Genomic DNA, 7,927 nt, shown 5'->3' with positions numbered 1-7,927 from the left:
GGCGCCCAACCAATCATCTCCCAAATCAGTAGCCACGTGACCCATCCTGCGTAGCGTGGGGTGGAGCTAACCTGGCTTGGGCACGCTTGGCTGTTTGGCGGGTGCCAACCGCGGGGGAGCAGAGGGACAAAGCCCACGTGGTGTACACGTGGGAAAAGCAGAGGGACAAAGCCCGGCTAGGCGCCAACTCACCACACACGTGGTGATGGTAACACAGAGGGACAAAGTCCGGCTAGGTGTCAACTCACCACATAGACACTGTAAGAGGTTGGTAGAGAGACATGGGTAGAAAGAAGGGCAGATGGTGAGGGTTTCATTTTTATGAATTGGGTGTTTGGCATAAAACAGTTCCTAAGCGAGCAGTTGTACAAGTTCGCTCTCCACTTAGAGTAATAAAAATGGCCGGGGGCCTGATACCTACTGCTGACATGTAACCTATGTAAGTTATGCAGAGATTCGATATTGCTTAAGTAAACAATATTGCATATAGACTTGTAATAACGAATCTGATTGGAGAAAGGGAGAGGAGGAGAAAATTCAATTGGTTTACGATTATAAGATCACACCGTTAGGGGAGGATCTTAAATATAAAGTTAAAAGATCATTGGACTAACGAAATCATGACGTCATTTCAAAACTTACCTGGGACGTAACAATACGTGTTCTCACGGGATTTAGGGATTGTACCTGGAGAAGCACGCAGTGTAGCTGTTATTCAAGAAAGAAAAGAAAATCTTCAAATATTTAATTCCCCCTATAACAAAAATACAGTGAAACGAGTAGTGAAAATGACCTTCAGAACTTGAATAAGTTGGCTCATCGGAGGCATGGGGCCTACCGACTAAAAGGGTGAATGACAAATAACATTTTTGAAAGACAGTGGTGAAAATCGAAAAGTGAAAGACGTACGAAACGAAAGTAAGAGCACGAAAGTGGCGACTAAGAGACACAATTCTGTAAAAATCATTATTGTGTATTTCTTGTATTGTGTTTGGTTGCTTAATTTTGGTTCCTTTCTTCATTGCCCCTAGTTTATTTTATGTGTTTCTTGTTTGACTTTTTATTTCCTCTCTCTCTCTCTCTCTCTCTCTCTCTCTCTATCTATCTATCTATCTATCTATCTATCTATCAATATCTATCTTTCTCTCTCTCTCTCTCTCTCTCTCTCTCTCTCTCTCTCTCTCTCTCTCTCTCTCTCTCTCTCTCTCTCTCTCTCTCTCTCTTTCTCTCTCTTCCTATTTTCTTTGGTCTTTGCTTTTATGCCCATACGTATGTATCCCACTGTGCGTTTCGAGATTTTACAACTACTGCAATATACACTTCTTTCACTCTTTCGGTTCTTTCATTATCATAGTTATTAATAACGGGGAAAGAGATAAAAGAAATTAATTAATCAACCAAAATAATGACACAGTAACACCAACAACTAAAAGATTAACTATGGCGTCAATATCACCGCCATCAACGCCATCACCGTCATTAGCAACAACAATAACTACAACACCAACGACAATAAGTACGATGAAGATAACAACAGCGACAACAAATACGATGAAAATAGCAAAAAGTTACAACAAACACGGTGAAAATAACCAGCGCCTACCCCAGTGGTTCTCAATTTGGTGGCAATGGCCTCCACAGGTACCATGGCAAGAATTTAGGGGGGCCATAACCTGCTGTTACAAAGTATACATTCCTCTATAATGTGAGGAACTTGAATATGAAGAAAAAGCCCATTAATTTGTCCTGGCAGAGGAAATATAAGATAATTATGATTGTCAAAAGGATTCTCTTCATTATATATATATGTGTGTTTGTGTGTGTGTGTGTGTGTGTGTGTGTGTGTGTGTGTGTGTGTGTGTGTGTGTGTGTGTGTGTGTGTGTGTGTGTGTGTGTGTGTGTGTGTGTGTGTGTGTGTGTGTGTGTGTGTGTGTGTGTGTGTGTGTGTGTGTGTGTGTGTGTGTTTGTGTGTGTGTGTGCGCGTGTGTATTTTCTTTTGGGGGGTGTTAGGAGAAAAATTAATTAGAGCCACACGAATGTTGAGAATTCATGAAGGGGGAGAATGGAGTGAAAAAAGGTTGAGAATCACTGGTCTATACCAATATAAGAACAAGAGAAACATCAACGACAACAGCAATAACGGCAAAGACAACAACAACAACAACAACAACAACAGGGTCAGCAATAGAATCCTCAAACTTGATGTTAGTATCTGAGTGTTCTACAGAAGCAACGACAACAACACAAAAAATAACAGGGGAAGCCAATAATGCTGCAGAGGGAGAGAGGGAAACAGAGAGAGAGAGAGAGCGTAAGATGTGGAGGCGATGAGAGTAGCGGAGCAAGTAAAGGTTGTTTAGTTCTAGTAAATCGCAGCCAGTTGTCTTGTCCAGAGCCAGTCGTGGTCTGCGCTAAGAAACAAGACAACTAACCACGAAAGCTGTGACGGTTGCCACTACATCAAATTTTGTCGTACAGTAATATCTACAATGTGACAGAAGTAGGTATTTCCATGGTTGAGTGATACACTCAATATTAAACAAAAATAAAATATAAGGATAATTCCTTCTGCGGACGTACGCTTCTCAACGGACTTACCGTTGTGTGGACCAGGTGGCCTAAGAGGTTAAGGTCAGGTCGGCCTAATTCCATTGTTAAGTAGGACCCCGGTCAGGTTCTGGTTAGATCTGACGCTCAAGAGCCATTTGATGCTGCTACGACGTACGCGACGTCGTATGACTTGATATTTATCTTCTCGTAGGGTGACGTCATGGGACGTGTAGTTGTGACGTTCTCAACTCAGACGTTTAGCTTGGACACCCTATGACGTGTAATATATCTTCTTCCAACAAAGAGAGTAAGAGTAAGAGAGCGTAAGAGGGTAAGAAAGAGAGAGAGAGAGAGAAAGAGAGCTTTGTTCAACTCTTATGGAGAAAACTTATTTTATAGTTATTTTCTCTTTTGCAAAATATAAAAGCGCCCACACAGGCTGAGGGGGAAAATAACTGTAAGTTAATATTTACACAAACCCTTGCGACAAACTTCTAAGATTCTATTCTGATTCTCGCCACAGTGTGGGTTCGAATCCTTAACTCCTCTCCGATTCCCAGTAGTGACTATTCATTGCCTGCCCCGAACAGTCCTTAATAGCACCATAGGGTAAATGTGACGGTTTCGGCCGTAGCCATGCATGACCTTGAACTAATCAAATTATCTCGATTAACGAGGCTTGCCAGAAGCTGAATAAGATCGCCCGGCCGCAGCAGCCAGCAAAATACAGGGTGACCTTCAAAAAAAAAAGTTTCCTAACTTTCGATAGGACTTATTTCTTAATTTTCTGCAAGAATTGAATAAAACTTTGGTGATAACTAGGTTGTTGTGTTTAAGATATCAAGATATGATGTTTTAAACACAATAAACTACTTATCACCAAAGTTTCGTTCAATTCTTGCAGAAAATTAAGAAATAAGGTTTATCGAAAGTTGGGAAACTTTTTGGGGGGGGTCACCTTATGTACAAAAAAAAAAAAAAAAAAAAAAAAAAAGTCCCATCATTAATGAGTTTATCCCTTCAGTGTATTAGTGCACTTTATATATTACTTTAATAGCTGGTAACAGGTGATTTTATTCAACCAAGTCGGGTGTGGGAAACCCTGTAGTGAAAAGCTAAAACGACGTACCAAAGGGTCATCAACAGCGACGTGAAAACGTTTGGGAGAAAATAGGCAGACAGGTAAAGACAGACATATATATACACATATACATGTTCATATATATGTATGTATATATATATATATATATATATATATATATATATATATATATATATACAGAGGGGGGGAGGGAGAGAGGGAGAGAAAGTTAAATCGGGAAGTCTACCTCCGAGAGTAAAAGAGGAAATACAAAATAAAAGGAGAGGAAATATATAGATGACTGGAAAACGACAGAATGATACTTAGAGAGAGGTTACAGGAGAGATCGAAAGAGACAAAAAGAGAGTCATGGCAGAAAGAAAGAGGTAGAAAGAGTATATAGCCAACAAGGATGAAGAAAAAGAGAAAAGAAAAATTAGATCACAAAGGACCAGTGGAATTTTCTCTTTAGCTAAAAGGAACCCCCCTCCCCTCCACCCCCAACTAAGAAAACAGGGAGATGGAAAAGAAAGGGAAAGAGGGAGGGAGAGAGGGAGGGGGAGGGTGTGGTGGGATCTGCTGCAGACAAAACCATTGCACGGTGAAACTTTGATGATTGGTACAGGAAATTTGTTTTTGATTGTTGAGAAGGACGTCTGCATACTCATACTTATGGACTTCTGGTCGCCACCAGGGCACGGACAACACCAATGGCCCACCACAGCGTTAATCTCTCCTTTGCTCTCTCGCTTTCTCTTGCTCTTTTCTATCTCGTCCTCTCGTTCTCTCTCGCTCTCTCGTTCTCTCTCGCGCTCTCGTTCTCTCTCACTCTCTCGTTCTCGCTCGCTCTCTCATTCTCTCTCGCTCTCTCGTTCTCTCGTTTTCATTCGCTCTCTCGTTCTCTCGTTCTCGCTCTCTCGGTTTCTCTCGCTCTCTCGTTCTCCCTCGCTCTCTCGTTCTCGTTCGCTCTCTCGTTCTCGCTCACTCTTTCGTTCTTTCGTTCTCGCTCGCTCTCTTGCTCTCTTGTTCTCGCTCGTTCTCTCGTTCTCGCTCGCTCGCTCTCTTTCTCTCTCGTTTTCGCTTGCTCGGTCTCGCTCGATCTCTCATTCTCGCTCGCTCTCTTGCTCTCTCATTCTCCCTCGCTCTCTCGTTCCCGCTCATTCTCTAGTTCTCTCTCCTGTGTACCTTGACCTTACTGTTAATCTTGTAGACAATTTTGTTGTGTTAAATCACCGACTACCAAAACACCCTAATAATTCCCAGAACACTGAAAAACAAGAGAAAAGCAGAGATAAAAATATTCCTTGGCTTATGTTTGTCAATCTTAAACATGAAGGAGTCTGAAAAAACAAAACATCAAATCGAAACTGGTTACAGGCAAGAGAGATAGAGGCAGGTAGACATGCAGACAGAGACCAACAGACAGAAAGAGAGACAGAGAGAGAAAGACAGAGACAGTGTGAGGGATAGTGAGAGAGACAATATGAGAGATAGTGAGAGAGACAATATGAGAGATAGTGAGAGAGATGATATGAGAGATAGTGGGAGAAATAAAGAGAGATCATGAGAAAGAGATAGTGAGAGAGAAAGGTTGATAGTGAGAGACAGAGATAGTGAGAGAAAGAGAAATAGTAAAAGAGACAGTGAGAGATAGAGTGTGATAGAGACAGTGAGACAGATGGAGAGATGGAGGGAATGAGATAGAGTGAAATAATGATAGAGCGACATAGTGAGATTGATAGTGAGAAATAGTGAGAGATAGTGAGAGATAGTGAGAGAGTGAGAGATAGTGAGATAGTAATAGAGAGAAATAATGAGAGGGTGATAGGAAGAGTGATAGTAAGATATAGTGAGAGATAGAGAGATATATAGAGAAAATGAGAATGGGAAACAGTGAGAGAAAGAGAGGAAGATAGTGAGAGAGAGAGAGAGAAAGAGAGAGAGAGAGCGAGAGTGAGAGAGAGAGATAGTGAGATAGTAAGAGAGAGAGAGAGAGAGAGTAAGAGAGAGAGAGAAAGAGAGAGAGAGAGAGAGTAAGAGAGTAAAAGAGCGAGAGAGAGAAAGAGAGAGAGAGAGAGAGAGAGAGAGAGAGAGAGAGAGAGAGAGTAAGAGAGTAAGAGAGAGAGAGAGAGAGAGAGAGAGAGAGAGAGAGAGAGTGAGGGAGAGAGGGAGGGGGAGGAGGAGGGGGAGGGGGAGGGAGAGGGAGAGGGAGAGGGAGAAAGAAGACAGAGAGAAATGATTTTTGGATTGTTGTTCGTTTCTTTAAGAAAAAATTGTCACGGGGGGGGGGTTGCTTGCTCACGTATCCCTACTGGCAGGTGCCAGGCACCTTCTTCTTTTGGAACACAAAGCCACGAAGCAAAGGTTTTGTCTGTCGCTCTGGAGATAACAACAAGGGAAACTAGTACAAGGTGGTGAATGTGTCCCAGGGCTTTGGTCGTACGTGAAGAATATTTTTATGAAAATATTCCAAAAGTAGTAAACCGCCTAGGTCAGGGCCAGAGTGATAAAAGATTTTTTTTTTTTTTTTACAACCCAACCACCAACCACCACCCACAAACAACCAGTCACAACGTGAACCCTAATAGACATCAACCACCAAAAGCAAAATCTAACAGCAGAGGCATCTATTTCGTTTAGGTCTTATGAGAAAGCGGCGTTGGCGTCAGGGACGAGGCCAGAGACTCCTCCTTTTCCTTCTCACTCAACAGACATCGACTTTGGCGTTCTCTCCCTTTATGCTACTTCAACGTTGAGCATTTGTTTCGGTGTTCCTGTCGACTCGGCCGAAGGGCCGGGGAGGACAGTGGTCAGGGGAGTCATGTCTAGTGTCAGAAATGTCGGACAGCTTGTCAAGCTGCTTTTCTTCTTCTTGACTACAGCGAGGGCGTCCGAGGTCAATTAAACCCCCAGATGATATCAAGAGTACAATGTCCAAAGAGAAATAGAAAGGAAAATGTCTATAAAGACTGGTTCAACCTCTTGGCTTTGAATGCCTTTCCTTAGGTGAATAGAATCCTCTGGAGCAAAACTAAAATATATGAGAATATGTTCAGATATAATTGACTAGGTACCTGGCCCACTACGCTGGCACGCTGTCATCTTGGCTTTCCGGTCGCCAATTACTCGCGCTCCGTGTGTTCGACTGTTATATAGAGATTAAGATAACCATTTTGCCACGGGGGGATTTCACGGGATTAAAAGAATCACATGGCAGCAGCCAGAATAAAATATAAAAATACTGATCGTACTGAAGCTTTTTTCTTATCTTATTTCTAGAATCTTCCCTAAAATGAGCAACATCGCCAGATGAAAACAAGAATAGAATAATTAAGAAAAATCTAGACGAAGGTGATTAGCTTACGCCTGGAGGAGCTGAGTAGTTGCGGCCGAGGCCATCACCTTTGCCATTAGGATGCGCTTTAGGGACTGCTCGGGGACAGGTAACAGTCACTGCTGTGAATCGGAGAGAAATGCGGGACTCGAACTCACAATCAAACGAATGCAAAACCAACTCGCTTCCCGACTACCCCAACGCACAAATTTGGGTTATAGAAAAAAGGTCAGTGGGGATAACCTAATCTTCTAAATAACCGGTTTCAATTCCCCGAATAGAATTGTCTGAATTAAGGTAATTTTTTCGCGTCAAATCCATTCTGTCATACACCTTGAATGCCACCTTGCAGATCTGTAATGTCTATATTATATATCTATACAAAAAAAACTAAGTCGTCTAGATCAGTGAGCATTTGAATTTTATTTGCTTTTATCATTCATTAATTTATTCATTTATTTATTCATTCATTCATTTATTTGCTCATTCATTACTTCATTCATTTATTCATTACTTCATTCATTTATTAATTACTTCATTCATTTATACATTACTTCATTCAATTATTCATTATTTCATTCATTCATTGATCTATTCATTTATATATTTGTTCATTTATTCATTCATTCATTTGTTTATTCATTCATTCATTTATCCTTTCACTTATTCATTCATTCATTCTTTCATTTATTCATTCATTATTCATTTATTCACTTAATATTTTTTTATTTCTTCAATTATTTATATAATTATCTTTATTTCAATTTGTTTTTATAAGAAATTCTCGTTTATCCCTTGGTTATCGTGTGGCCACCGTACTTCTGAATAAAATCCTCCTTTGGCACTAAAACACAGTACAAAACAATCAGCACGGGATTGGTAAAATGGGGTTTTCACATATTGCCTTACTCTCGTATTATAAAATTAGCTGGCGAGCGAGTCATATGAAACATATTAATTGT

Source organism: Oratosquilla oratoria, chromosome 2 (assembly GCF_046742065.1).
Source record: "Oratosquilla oratoria isolate Oo_2021 chromosome 2, ASM4674206v1, whole genome shotgun sequence".
Taxonomy (NCBI): Eukaryota; Metazoa; Arthropoda; class Malacostraca; order Stomatopoda; family Squillidae; genus Oratosquilla; species Oratosquilla oratoria.
Note: the sequence above shows the minus strand (reverse complement) of the source record.